This window comes from Xyrauchen texanus, chromosome 11 (genome assembly GCF_025860055.1).
Source record: "Xyrauchen texanus isolate HMW12.3.18 chromosome 11, RBS_HiC_50CHRs, whole genome shotgun sequence".
In the NCBI taxonomy this organism is placed as follows: domain Eukaryota; kingdom Metazoa; phylum Chordata; class Actinopteri; order Cypriniformes; family Catostomidae; genus Xyrauchen; species Xyrauchen texanus.
In genome coordinates this window covers 7,968,001-7,983,000 of record NC_068286.1, presented here as the reverse complement: position 1 = coordinate 7,983,000, position 15,000 = coordinate 7,968,001, and the positions used below count along the sequence as shown (strand labels likewise).

At 41.9% G+C, this 15,000-nt stretch overlaps 1 pseudogene; it reads left to right on the top strand.

Moving 5' to 3' along the window:
• The window catches only part of LOC127652061 (glutathione S-transferase C-terminal domain-containing protein-like), a 66,268-nt pseudogene that overhangs the window by 25,063 nt on the left and 26,205 nt on the right, over window positions 1-15,000 (top strand).

Below are 15,000 nucleotides of genomic sequence, written 5' to 3'. Positions count from 1 at the left end.
CGGTTGGAGTCTCAGGATGACGTGAGAGTAAACCGGTCCGAACTCGCTTCCCCAAATACTTACCTTCTACTGCATCGTGATGTGCTGATGTAGCGGCTACACACATTCAAGGTGGAGGGGGACAGCTGTTCCTCCAATCTCTCCTGCAGAAAGGAAAGCACTGATCCAACTGCGCATCTCTGGGGTCTTCGCATCAGGAAGAACACCACTTAGCGAACTGATGCCACTTCAGGTTAACAAGCACCTCATTAAGGGTGCCCTGGCCTGAGTGACCGTGTCTACCACCGTGGGTGGTAAGTCACTTAAGTCTTCTGCGTCCCATCCAAGGGCCAGACATGGAGATTCCAGAGGTCCGGTCGCTGGTGCCGGATGGTGCCCCATCGCTGAGATAGAAGGTCCTTTCTCAGGGGAATTTGTGCGGAGCATGAGGTCCGAGAACCAAGTCCGAGGGGGCCATTGAGGGGCCACTAGAAGGATCTTATCCTCCATGACATTGCACAACATTTTGTGCAAGTAGGCTCACTGGGGGAAAAACGCACTCTTGCGTAGCTTCAGCGACCAGCTGTGCACCAGGGCATCTGTGCCGAGGGGAGCCTCGGCCAGAGAGTACCAGGATGGACAGTGGGTGGATTCTGGGGAAGCGAACAGGTCTACCTGTGCTTGGCCGAATCGACTCCAGATCAGCTGGACCACCTGAGGGTGGAGTCTCCACTCTCTCCTGAGCATGACCTGCCGTGACAGTGCGTCCACTGTGCCGTTGAGGTGGCCTGGCATGTGAGTGGCTCGCAGCGACTTGAGATGCAGCTGACTCCAGAGGAGGAGACGACAGGCGAGTTGTGATATTCGATGAGTGTTGTTCGTCCTTACCAACACATGCTTGCCCCGGATCAACAGCAATAGCCTCCTTGGGGCAAGTAGTACCGCCAACAACTTGAGGCAGTTGATGTGCCAACACAACACCATGTTGCACACGGCGCCCTAGCCACACTGGGAGTCATCTGTCGTAACCACAACGTGCCTGGAGACCTGGCCTAGGGGAAATCCTACCCGTGAGGACACTAGGTCTGGCCAGGGGCTGAACAGACGGCAACAAGCCTGCGTGACAAGAATGCAGTGCGTGCCGTGGCGCCATGTTCGTCTCTCGACTCGGGTCTGAAGCCAGTGCTGAGGTGGTTTCATATGCATCAAACGGAGCACCGTAACCATCACTGAGGGTGCCATATGCCCCAGGAGCCTCTGAAAGGATTTCAGTGGGAACGTTGCATTCTGTCTGAGTTTACGCAGACTGTTCAAAACTGGCTGTGTGTGCTTGTTGGTGAGGTGCGCTGTCATTGAGACCGTGTCTAACTCCATACTGAGAAAGAGATGCTCTGAACCGGGGAGAGCTTGCTCTTTTCCCAGTTGACCTGAAACCCCAGCCGTCTGAGGTGCCTGAGCACCAGGTCCCTGTGTGCACACAACGTGTCCCATGAGTGAGCTAGAAGTAGCCAGTCATCGAGATGGTTGAGAATGCAGATGCCCACTTCCCATAACTGGGCAAGGGCTACATCTGCGAACTTCGTGAAGGCACAAGGTGACAAGGACAGACAGAGGGGGAGGACCTCGTACTGGTATGGAAGTCTGTTCAAAGCCCGATTCAGACTCACAGGTCCAAGATTGGCTGCAATCCACTGCCTTTTTTGGATACGATGAAGTAGGGTCTGTAAGACCTCTTCAACTCGGCTGGAGGGACAGGCTCTATCGCATCCTTCTCTAGGAGGGAGGCGTTCTCTGCACACAGAGCAGTGCCGTTCTCGCCTCTCACCATAGTGAAGCGGACGCTGCTGGACCTGGGCGGGCACCTAGCGAACTGAATCGTGTAGCTGAGTTGGACAGTCCTGATCTGCCATCATGAGGGGTTGGGGAGCACGAGCCACGTACCCGAGCCCCACGCAAGGGGGAGCAATTGTGTCAGACATATCAGCGGGTGGTGCCTCGCAATGGGTGGAGCCTGTGGTGCCACTTGTGCCTGTGCTGAGTCTAGAGACATCAAAGCACTTACCTGGCTCCTTGTGACCATTCCCGGAACAGCCTGGGATGGGGGAGGAACATTTTCATCCTCGTAGCCCATGGAGACCATCACATCAGGGCACGCAGAGGCGGGAGGCCCGCTTCCGAGGTACCATACCTGCCAGAGAGAGACACGGTGCCCGGTGGTCGTAATAACCCAGGAAATGTCCAGGAAATGAGATAACCCCTCTTTTCTTAGAATGTGGATACCGCTGCCCTGGGGGCATGCAGTGAAATAAGAAAAGGAATATAAAGAACTTACCTGGCCCTCAAGGGGGGAAGGAGTTGTGCTCTTATCAGCGAATCTCCTACTTCCTGGGCTGCCCGTCTCGGGGAAGGGTTCTTGGTGACTGGCCATAAGACGGGTAGCATCTGCTTTCTGGGGGTGGCTCGACGCCGGAGCCAGCCTAGTGTGGCAGGCTGTGGTGGAGCCAGTGTTGCAGCCACAAGAGGATGCCCATGGCAACAAACAGACAGGGGTGCGAGACATTGCGTTGTGCCAGGGCAGGATGTGTTGTATGGTCCCCGCCTACCTTTTAACCACTGAGGATTGCTGGGTGAAATCCTCTATGGTGCCGCTGGACAGGCCAACTTGGTTCGACCAAGTTGGGCCAAAGGTGATGCTCCTGGACCACTAAGGTGGACATCACCTGCCGAGTGCAGTTCCTGCATCAACCTCGAGTCAGAACTACCCTTGTGCAGTTCTTTGAGTGCCTTGGCTCGGTGCACTTGCAGGAAGGCAGTGGCGTGCAGGGTGGAGGAAGCCTGTCCATTGGCACTGTAGCCTCAGTCGTGAGTGATGAAATAAACCCACAGTTCCTGGACTGGAGACTCGGATGGCTCCGCCAGGTGGCGGCGCTCAGCGGGCGCAGGTGCACCGTGATTGTCTTACCAACCTGGGATGTCGCCGAGCACCCCCTGGCTGCCCCACCGTCGAGGGTAGTGAGCGAGGATGAGCCCGTGAACCGGGTCTGGGCAGTAAAAGGTGCCCGCCGCAATCGCGTGAGCTCAAAATGCACTTCCAGTGCATATATATATATATATATATATATATATATATATATATATATAGAAGCTCTGCTCAGCTGTCGAAGCGCCCAGGGGTGTTTTACTCAGCACAACCGTTGTGTGTGAGGGGAGAACTGCTGTAATGCGCCATAGATCCAACAGCCTTTCAGAGAGAGATGAATGGAACAGCAGGAGGAATTCAGCTCTTTGAATACGTCTGCTCGGCTCTGAAGATGAAATCTGTGTGTGTGTTTGCAACGGCTCTACTTTTATACCCGTTTGTCCAGGGGAGTGGCATGCAAATCCCATACGGCAATTCTCATTGGCCTTTTCTCAAAGATCAAAGATGTCTCGGCTCCCAAGGGTGACACCTAGTGTCAACTCATCGACACAAATTCGAGTGAGTGACAGATAGGGAATGTGATTTTGGTGTAATAAAATCTCTTACAATCCTTTTCTGTGTAAAGTTATATCCAATTTTACAGTTTTAAATCCCTAAAACAACTGTACAAATTTCAATTTAAAAAGTTTTAACAGAAGAATTAATGTAAATGCTTTTATAAAATTATAGTTTTAGTTTATTTTTTGTTTAAATTAGTTTCCACTTTACAATGCAGGTGCTATAAGATAGATATAGACACTTCTTGGAATGTGCTCATCTCCTAGATCTCCAGCATCAGTCAACATCAGTTCAGAAAATTGCCTTTTCCATCTAACGCTCAAGTGTGAATTTAAAACTCTCGGGCATGGTGGATCTATGTTAAACAAACAGAATGACTATTGTGCAAATTATTGTAGAAAAATTTAATCTCTGACGTGTTTTTTGAAGGTATTGTAGGGGTGGTGTTCGGTTTCAGAGGCTGTATTTACATTCTCCAGACTTGTCCTGTGGATGTTTTGGCGGCTTCTTTGTCTGACATGAACCCACATACAAAAGGTATGCATGAGAACATTAGTGTTATAGCTGTGCTAGATTGGGTTGTAAGTGCAGATTCCTTTTTGGGGAAGTGGGGAAGTAAGGGGAGCCCAGGGCTAGTTGTTACACAGGGAAGTTAAGACAAAGGCTATGTCTCAGAAACTATTCGTTTAATTGTGCAAATGTTTGTTTTCTCAAGCTGAGATTTTGCATGTTTGTTTCAAACAACTTGTTTCAAACCCTCTACAATTGGAATGTTTTTAAAAGTCTACCCTCCAAAGCTATTTAAATGTGTTCTTTGGACAATGGGGAAGTCTGTCACATGTGTTTTAATGTCTTACATTTTGCAATATTTGTTGGCCTAAACAATGTTTTTAGGTTTTAGACATTACCTTGATACTTTTTCGATTTGTGCTTAATTTTATTTATATACTTTTTACATTTAGCAGAAAAGACGAAAATAGGATGTTAAATGCAGGCGTTGATTTAAAGGTTCACTCAATAACTTTTTGTTTGTGACATCTTGGACTTACAGTGAAACCTAGTGGTGTGAACCCAGTTACAGATGCTATTGTTGAAATTCACTATTCACAGTCAGCCATTATTAATTTAATCCAAGAGTGAAAGTGTCCAATAACAAGATGATTACTGAGATTAAGTGAGTAGTATTCAGCTGGTCATGTGATTCTAAAATGGCAGCCCCCATGAGGACGGCCCTCCCCCATGTAGCATAAAAGAGCTTTTATACTGAGATATCTAGAGTCATCATCTCTTGTGATTGGTCATGATCATGATTTTGGCTGTGCCGTAATTTACCCTAAAAAACATATTGAAAAATATTAATTGGAGTAAACAAGTGACAACCAGTCCTGTTTCCCCTTATATCTGAAAACAAAAAAAATCATCAGAAATCTTTGCTACTGTAATTCTGGAGCCAAGTTAAAAATGTGTTTAATATGCAAGTGTTACATTGGGGGTGGGACACAGCCTCTGAATGTGCACTGAATATTTGGTGCATGGTGTCATGGTTTTAAATTGTTTAATGATCCCATTACAATTCATACATATATATTTTCCCATACCATTCAAACAGGGGTCGCGTTAACCAAAAATGATCCGTCTTTTACCAATCTTTTTGAAACATTGACAGATAATTCTAAATGCTGTATGTCATTTCAACAAATAAAAAAGTAAGAAGAAAACTATTTTAACCTAGTTTATCAGTTTTGACTTCACTCTCTCTCTCACTCTCCCGCCATGTGTGCATGTTCTGTTTATTGCCTAGTTTTAAAGATGCGCTTCGGGCAATGCGATCAGGTGGACAGGTGCCAACATTTTCCAACAATTAGGACAAAAATAAAGACCTGAAAAAGTGCTACATCGGAAGGTTATTTCCTTTTAAAGTCTTATGGAACCTGCAATGCTATTAAATCTTGTATTAGCGGTTGATTAACATTGATAACTTTCTCCATGGAACTCCTTGGTTTCACCACACTTGCTTGGGAAGTTAAAATTCTATTAGATATTCACTGTCATGTGTGTACCATTATTATGGATGCTACACCCCTGACTGTAGCCCTACTTGTAAAATTAAAACGGATAAAAATAGACCATGATGGAAATTTTACAACTTGGCCCGTCAGACTGAGCGAAAATAAAATGTATTGCCTAACTTCTACATTTGACAAGACAAATTCAAGCAGTAACTCTATGAATGTTTGATACTTTCGCTTTGTTTTATCACCTGTGTATTAATACATTTTATTAAAGATTTATTCAGATTGGTTGGTCACTATCTAGAGTAGGGCCACGTCATTGTGATTAGACTTGTAACGATATACTGTCATTACAACTTTCAAGCCTCAAGCAAAAACTTGCAAGAGAACGATTTTTGGGGAAACGGTGAGACTTTTAGCATCAACACTGTCAGTAGCCTAAAAAGTCCCATGTGGCTTGCAAACTGTGGGTTGAGTACCAACTCTAGTGTCTACTTTAGTCTCACAGTCTTCCGTCTCTGTTGGAGATCTTTTGCCAGGCCTTTTTTAAATCCTGAGTCATAGCTGAGCTCCTTGGCACTCTTTTACTTGCTCATCTTTCTGTGAGAATAGAACATTTCTTGATCGGACAGTTAATGAAGTGAGAACTGGTATAATACCTGCTTGTGAAGGAGAAATCCTAACAGGCTTGTTCCCACTTTCATATCTAGGTACGCAGTTGGGACTTATGGGTCATTGGTTCGCATATTATTGTCAAATTCTGATCCAGTTCTAATCTTGATGGTACAGTGAGCAGGGAGGTGTTTTTTTTATTTTATGTTTTGTAATGCAGACTCTTCTGGGGAAATGCACAAATAATTTTTGTTCTCTTTTGCACTGCCTACTAACCATTCTGGTTGGCTTTTTTGCCTACTTCACCAATAAACTGAAGAGCTGCTTGAATTATTTTTCTTATCTCCTAAAAGCAGCCCTGCTTGGAAAACGACATCCATTTCTAAGCTCAGTGGTTTTCAACTGGTCTTGCTTCAAGATCCATATTTTACATAACAAATCAAGTTGCGACCCAACAGTAGCAAAATTGAAAACCTTTGTGCAAAAGGAAGTAAATATCTCCTAAAAAACTATTATCATGACCTGCATTGGACCCAATTTATGAGGGTTTGCTTTTGCAAAGTGAAAAATTTATTAGAGCCATAATACCTAAAGAGCGCAACAGTCTAGTTCTGGAAGTAAAAATACCATAAAATTGTTTCTATATAGCAGAATTGATTATTAAAAATAACTTAAAGACCGTGAGCTCTGAGGTTGTTAACTGATGGTATGCTTCTGCTGAAGCCATATCTCAGATATCCTCTTTTCCATCATGGAGGGAATGAGACGTTGTGTCGATGTAGTGACATTAGGGGTCTCTCTCTTGAGAGCCTCGGTTACCTCTAATCTTTGGCCAATGAGAATTGGTAAACAGAATTTGCATGCCCCTCCCCTGGACATACGGTTATAAAAGGAGGGAAGCGTTTGTCTGTTCAGACAGGTTTTGAGCTGAGGCGCTGAGAGTAAGGTCCCGGCCATTTCAGCGGCTAGTACAGTGTTGTGGCAAGAGGGACACAACGTCTTGTTCCCTCCATCAGGGAACAGAGGTTACGACAGTAACGAAAACATTCCTCTTCTGTCACTCGCTCAACGTTGTGTCGATGTAGTGACAATAGGGGTCTCTATCTAAAAATGCCACACCACTGAACCGTAATACGTGGACTGCTGATGTAGGTGCAAGCAAGCTGCTGCGTGCAACAATAGCAGGTGAATCAGACTGCAATGTTGCAATGGTCATGTTCTCGCAGTGAGAACATGAACCATCCACAAACGCTGCCTCAGTGCGATCGCTGCCCAGACATGGGAGGCAGCGACCATGGCCGTAAGAAGCGGAGAGTAACGACCACATCCAGGAATGACACAAAGACGGAAGGGCATCTTGAGAAAGATCAACGTCAATGTGTACTCTTTTAGAGAAATATACACTTTTTCAGAGGGCTGTCGAAGCACCCAGGGGCATATTCTGCACTGGTATGCAGAAGAAGAGTAAAGCTGCTGAAAATGTGGCATATCTCCAACAGTGTATGCTCTTGTAGAGGTGAGTGGAACAGCAGTGGGTTTATTCAGCTCATTGAAACACAACTGCTCGGCTCCGAAGAATAAATCTGTCTGAACAGACGCACGCTTCTCTCCTTTTATACCCGTATGTCCAGGGGAGGGGCATGCAAATTCTGTTGGCCTTTTCTCAAAGATAAGAGGTAACCGAGGCTCTCAAGAGAGACCCCTAGTGTCACTACATCGACACAACGTCGAGTGAGTGACAGAAGGGGAACAATTTTTTCCTCTACTGTAAAATAAATGTATGTAAGTAGTTCCTCAGAGTTGGGGAATATTGTCAGAGCAGAAGGAAGCAAGTTTTCTTCCAGGATAACCTTCATCCTTCACAAAGATGAATCTGCCCTATTCCAGCCTTGCTGAAGCACCCCGAGATCATCACTGATCCTCCACCTGGTCATCTATTGGTTAGACGGAGACCTGGAGAGGCCTACAAGCCACAGTGTCTTGCACCCACAGTAAAATTTGGTGGAGGATCGGTGATAATCTGGGGTGCTTCAGCAAGGCTGGAATCGGGAGTTTGTGAAGGATGCATGAATCAAGCCACGTACAAGGTTATCCTGGAAGAAAATTTGCTTACTTATGCTCTGACAATGTTCCCTAACTATGAGGATTGTTTTTTCCAGCAGGATATTGCTCCATGCCACACAGCCAGGTCAATCAAGGTGTTGATGGAGGAGCACCAGATCAAGACCATGTCATTGCCAGCCCAATCTCCAGACCTGAACCAAATTTAAAAAATTTATTTTTCTTAAAAACATTTGTCTTGAAATGGTTACATTACATAGTCTGCTTTTAGGGAATCAGTAGGAAATATCTGGGATTACATGAAGAGACAGAAGCAATTCAGACAACCTATATAGATAAATAAACAGAAATAAATCTGTGGCACGTTCTCAAAGAAAACCAACTTAACCTAGAAAACTGTGTCTAGATGTACCTAGAATAATTGGTGCTGTTAAAGGCAAAGGTTGTCACACCAAATATTTATTTTGTATTACATCAATTGATAAATGAAAACCATTTATGTCAAACCATTTATAACATCCTCAATATGCCATTTTTTTCACAAGTGCCAATATTAATATAAATGATAAAGTGCAAACTTTGAGATTTTCTCTTCCCTGAAGTTTGGATGATGATTGCATGATGATTAATGATTCCAATTTATTTTGCTCTCCAAACTTTGTGGCCTTTTATTATTTGTATATAGCAAATTGTTCTACTGTCCATGTTTAGAATAGAACTGCAAGCCATTTTTGGGCTGTGAGTCACCAGTTTATAACCACTGCTCTAGTTCTCCCTCACTCTTCTATTCTTCAGTGTTTTTAAAAGAGTGAGAAGCACATGTCCATCAAACCACCCATCAGAGCCGCAGAGACTGTACCTAAGTTGCTGAATTTTCTGTGCTGGTTCATTGCTTTAATATGTATTGTAAAACAGCCAAGATGCTGTTATATAAATTCCCCCCCCCTTTTCACACCATGCTCTTGTAAGAGAGTAAGACTGATGCATACAATTTGTGAAAAAAAAGTTTTTCTCTTTATTTCTAAAGCCCAAGAGCAATTTGAGGTTGAGATTTTGCAGTTATCTTGGCTCTCTCCAATACCCCTTCAGTCATTTTGATTGCCCACAGAACAGTGACCGGGGAACATTGTGCCAAAATGTAAAACATACTTTTTTCAGAATTAAATGTGCCTATTACTGTCAACATTTCCTTAATGCTTTCTTTGACCATTTTTATTCACTCCAATTTAATTTGAAGATTTATACATTTAATACTCATAACAAAATTCCATCAAGTTTAAGTAATATTTAACAAAATATAAATATACGTTTTATTTATTTAATTTTTGAAAGCGTTCTTCGCTCTGAACAGTTCCATTTTGAGGGTCAAATTCACAATGTGAATGACATCTCTTCTCTCAGGCATTCAGCCCTGCCAACTGCTAATTTATCTTTTTAAACAGCAAAGGACAAGCATTTTATTTTTCCTTTCCATCTACGGTCACATTTCATTACAGCTGTAAGTGGTGATGTACACTGTTTGCATAAAAGAATCGCCAACAGTGCTACTATAAACTTTTATGGTGCATCTGCTATACATTTACAACAAACAATGTTTCCAAGCATTCAAATGGCTTTGTTCCAGTAGTTTTAGATGGTCAGCTTTCGCTGACTCACAGTTCAGCATAATCGGGGCATTTTATGAGCAGCCTTTCTCTGATATATCTGCTAGAATTGATGGTAGGAATTTTATGGCTTTGTAAATCTCTCAACGGTCCATATGGGGCTGACAAACTTGAACGTGGACGTACTGAGAGTGGTTTGGGTATGTTTTAGCTGTCAGCATTGTTGTCCATCCTCAACGAGTCAAATACCTGTTACTCAAATATAGTCTTGTTTAGCAAAAATGGGTTGATTACACTACAGTACACTGTGATTAAAAAATAAAAGAACTGGATTCTCTGGTTGCTTGAAATGCACCATCATAAATACAGTGACCATGTTTCAGGCATTACGGGGTGTAATTTTGGTGTTTTCCTACCTTATATATCATTAAATGTTTTGATGCTAACCTATCTACTGGAAATAAAAATATGCTTTGCACTATTAAATGTACTGTAAACCACTGTAGTAACACAGGTTGTAAAACAAAAGGACACATGATGACTAAAATTAATCAAGAGTGGCTCTTCCAGAAGCAATGGCCAATAAATATGGATAGACACTGCACAAATACGGAAAACACGAAAAGTGGCTAAAATAATGCAATAAACATGGACTAATCAACATAAAAAATCCAAATGTACATAACTGATATAAAAAAATAAGAAAACATAAATATTGCAGTGAAATAGAACCATATATGTGAAGGATCACAAAAAGACTTCTGGGAACTCCCAAATGTTGTTTTTCACTGTAATTTCAATGCAGGGGTTGGTAACCTTTTGACCTGGAGAACCATTTTTTATTTTCCTGGTCAATGGCTGTGTTAAATCATACTTTTTATAAAAAAAAAAAAAGTAGTGTCCTGTTAAATAAAACCCTTTGGTTAAACATTTAACAGATCAAATTATACACAATTATATGTAAATTATATCAAATTTATTTTTTTCAGTGTTATGTAATCTATGATAATACTAGAGGTGGTAGATAATATATTAATATGTAATTATTTATATATGATATATTGTAATGACATATATTCATATAAATTGTATATTATATACAACTACATACACACACACACACACACACACACACACACACACACGCACACACACTGGTGGCCAAAAGTTTGGAATAATGGACAGATTCTGTTCTTATGGAAAGAAATTGGTACTTTTATTTACCAAAGTGGCTTTAAACGGATCACAATGATTTTGTTTTAATCAGGACATTAATAATGTGAAAAATTACTATTACAATTTGAAAAAAATTTAATAAATCAGAACTTCTTAAACTACTTCAATGAGTTCTCATCAAAATATCCTCCACGTGCAGCAATGACAGCTTTGCAGATCCTTGGCATTTTAGTTGTCAGTTTGTCCAGATACTCAAGTGATATTTCACCCCACACATCCTGTAGCACTTGCCATAGATGTGACTGTCTTGTCGGTACGTCTCACGCACATTACAGTCCAGCTGATCCCACAAAAGCTCAATGGGGTTAAGATCCATAACACTCTTTTCCAATTATCTGCTGTCCAATGTCTGTGTTTCTTTGCCCAATCTAACCTTTTCTTTTTGATTTTCTGTTTCAAAAGTGCCGTTTTCTTTGCAATTCTTCCCATAAAGCCTCCTGAGTCTTCTCTTTACTGTTGTACATGAAACTGGTGTTGAGCGGGTAGACTTCAATGAAGCTGTCAGCTGAGGACATGTGAGTGTCAAAATGGAATAATGTTACCCTGAACAAACGGGGTCACAATCAAAAGTAATATTCAGTATCTGGTATGGCCAGCAGCTGCATTAAGTACTGCAGTGCATCTCCTTCTCATGGACTGCATCAGATTTGCCAGTTCTTGCTGTGAGATTTTACCCCACTCTTCCACCAAGGCACTTGCAAGTTCCAAGACATTTCTGGGGTGAATGGCCCTAACCCTCACCCTCCGATCCAACAGGTCCCAGATGTGCTCAATGGGATTGTGATCCGGGCTCATCGCTGGCCATGGCAGAACACCTGTCTTGCAGGAAATCATGCACAGAACGAGCAGAATGGATGGTGGCATTGTCATGCTGGAGGGTCATGTCAAGATGAGCCTGCAGGAAGGGTACAAACATGAGGGAGGAGGATGTCTTCCCTGTGACGCACAAAATTGAGATTGCCTGAAATGACAGCAAGCTCAGTCCGAGGATGCTGTGACACACCGCCCCAGACCATGACGGACACTCCACCAAGCCATCAGTCCAGCCTCTCTCAGCCTATTGTGGACCGTCTGAGCACTGATGGAGGGAATGTGTGTTCCTGGTGTAACACGGACAGTTGTTGTTGCCATCCTGTACCTATCCCACAGGTGTGATATTCAGATGTACCGATCCCGTGCAGGTGTTGTTACACATGGTCTGCCACTGCGAGGACGATCAGCTGTCCTTCCTGTCTCCCTGTAGCACTGTCTTAGGTGTCTCAAAGTACGGACATTGCTATTTATTGCCCTGGCCACATCTGCAGTCCTCATGCCTCCATGCAGCATGCCTAAGGCAAGTTCACGCAGATGAGCAGGGACCCTGGGCATCTTTCTTTTGGTGTTTTTCAGAGTCTGTAGAAAGGTCTCTTTAGTGTCCTAAGTTTTCATAACTGTGACCTTAATTGCCGTCTGTAAGCTGTTAGTGTCTTAACGGGTGTTCCACAGGTGCATGATCATTAATTGTTTATGGTTCATTGAACAAACATGGAAAACATTGTTTAAACCCTTTGCAATAAAGATCTTTCTTTTTTTGTTGAGTTTTGTGTGTGTGTGTGTGTGTGTGTGTGTGTGTGTGTGTGTGTGTGTGTCAGTGTACCATGAGAAATGCCATTGTTGAGGTGAATTCTATGTGAATTTTCTTTGTTTTCTATGAGCAAACAAATACAAACAAACACTAAGGAGCTGAAATCAGCTGAACCATCTTTATTCAACATGCCTTTTCCAAGTTTTACCATCCATCTAAAACAATAAAATATTTGTTCAGGCATCATATCAGGTTTTCTGGACAACTCTTCCCCTAGAAACCATCATTAAGTACAGAATATATCAAACATTTATTCAATACTTTAGTCTACACTTTTCTCTGTCTTAAACAATATAGTAAGTTTTTTTGTTGTTTTTTAACCAACATCAAGCCTTGTATAAATGTGTGCAATTTGCTAACCACACAGCTAAATCTATAAAATAGAACAAAGAATGCCAAACATAAGCAAAACTTTTGATATAAGTGGAGGCGCATTACTCTGTCTCAACCCTCTGTTATCACATCTCTAGCTCTCTCAGGTGAGGGAGCATTACCACTGCATATATAATTTATGTCGGAGCTGACATTACATAAGCTACATGGCTTTATGTGGCCTGTCTCATCATTGTTTATCACAAGCAAAGACGTAACTTGGGAAAAACAATTTGTCACTACATGCCCTGTCCCCTCAATCTCTCACAAAGTTAACACTTCATTAGCTACATCTCTCAATATATGTTAACAAAATTAGGTGGCTTGCGCACCTAGCTAGGTGGCAAATAGCTGGCAAGCAACTGAAACTAGTGTCCTAAAAAACAGTAAAGATATAGATAGCTATACATAGCTAATACTCGCTAAATCTCTTTGAGTGAGGGGTGAAGATGAGTTTAGGTACAGATGCTGTGTTCCATTCAAATCGGATGTGGGATATTCCACTTGACATCTCCGATCTCCAACTAAAGACATTCCAATGCCAGATGCTCGGAAGATGATGTTCAAGGAAACAAAACTGCAATGGTCCTGTTAACTTAGCAGATGTTTGACTGTCAATTGAGACGTTTCCTAGCAACCCAGTTCATAAACAATGCTGCAACGCTAGCATTTGTGCTACAGGTGTACAATTACCAAAAGAGAGTATAATTTACCATGTTTTGAACACCTGCTACTCTGCTAATGTTTGTTAAACAAGCTTTAATATCATGTAATGTAGGAACTTTGACTAATTTATAGTAGTACCATTTAATAAAGTGAATGTTTATCATTTATATTGTATATCTTCATGGGTGCCGACAAGATTGTGTGACATCACACTCCTGCATTTTAGTGAAATCGGAGTTTAAAATTTCCGCATGGCTTTCAAAGTTGTAATTACGAGTTCAAGTGGCATTCCACTGCACTTTTTCCAGTTGGAAGTTGGAATGTTTTGCAGATGAACTCTTTGTGGTTTAGGTCAGTGTTTCCCAACCTTTTTTCTGGCATGGAACACTTTTTACAATTAAAAAATCCCATGACACACCACTATCCCACATAACCATCGACACTATTTTTCCTTTTCAAGAACTTGTCCATTTTTCTGTCTGTCTTAGTAGCGTGAACTTGTAATGTTTGAAACGATTATGCAAAAAATGCAAGTAACATACCTGTAGGTACACTGTATAATGAGGCCACAGATGCCAAGGGCACTAACTGAATAATAAAAAACCAACAAATATGTGTCTTTTCCAATTTGTAGATTGTTCTTGCTAATTAATTCTTGCAACGGCACAGCAAATACATTTTGGATTTTTTTTATTTACTGTTTTTTCCGGAAATAAATTCGCACATGTCTATATGTCGCACTGGGTCAAAATCAAGTTATTGACAGAGAGAAAAAAAACACTTAAGTCGCACTGACAGAGGTTGGATCCGGCAGGCACTAGGGCCCGGGACAGCCGCCTGCCCTCCATTCACTGGTTCAGATATCACCGGTTACAGTACCTCAGAATCTACACGTTGTATCACGTGTTTTAAGACTTTTTTAAAACAGTAGAATTTGCTTTTAGTAATCGAATGTAACCGTTTCTCATATTCTTTTTATGTTTCATGAGAGAAACGCGACAAGTAAGCCACATCTGTTTATAACATCTGTAACTCTATGCTTTGCACAAATAAACAGCTTTTAGTCTTTGTGTAAAACATTGTGCCTGTTGTATTCTATTCATTCTGTTCACTGACTGAATGTTTTTACTACATGTGTGATGATGAAGCATCATTTTGTTGGCATGTGAGGAGCTATGTTTGACAGCGGACTAGAATTTGCTAGAACAATGATATTATGATGGATAAAATATTTAAACCGGTTGCATAAAATACTTTGTAATGGAAAATACTGAATTAGCAATATTAAAACTCTTCTACTGTCTCTTTGCCTTCACTAATATACCAGAAAAAATAAAAAAACATTTATTTATTTTG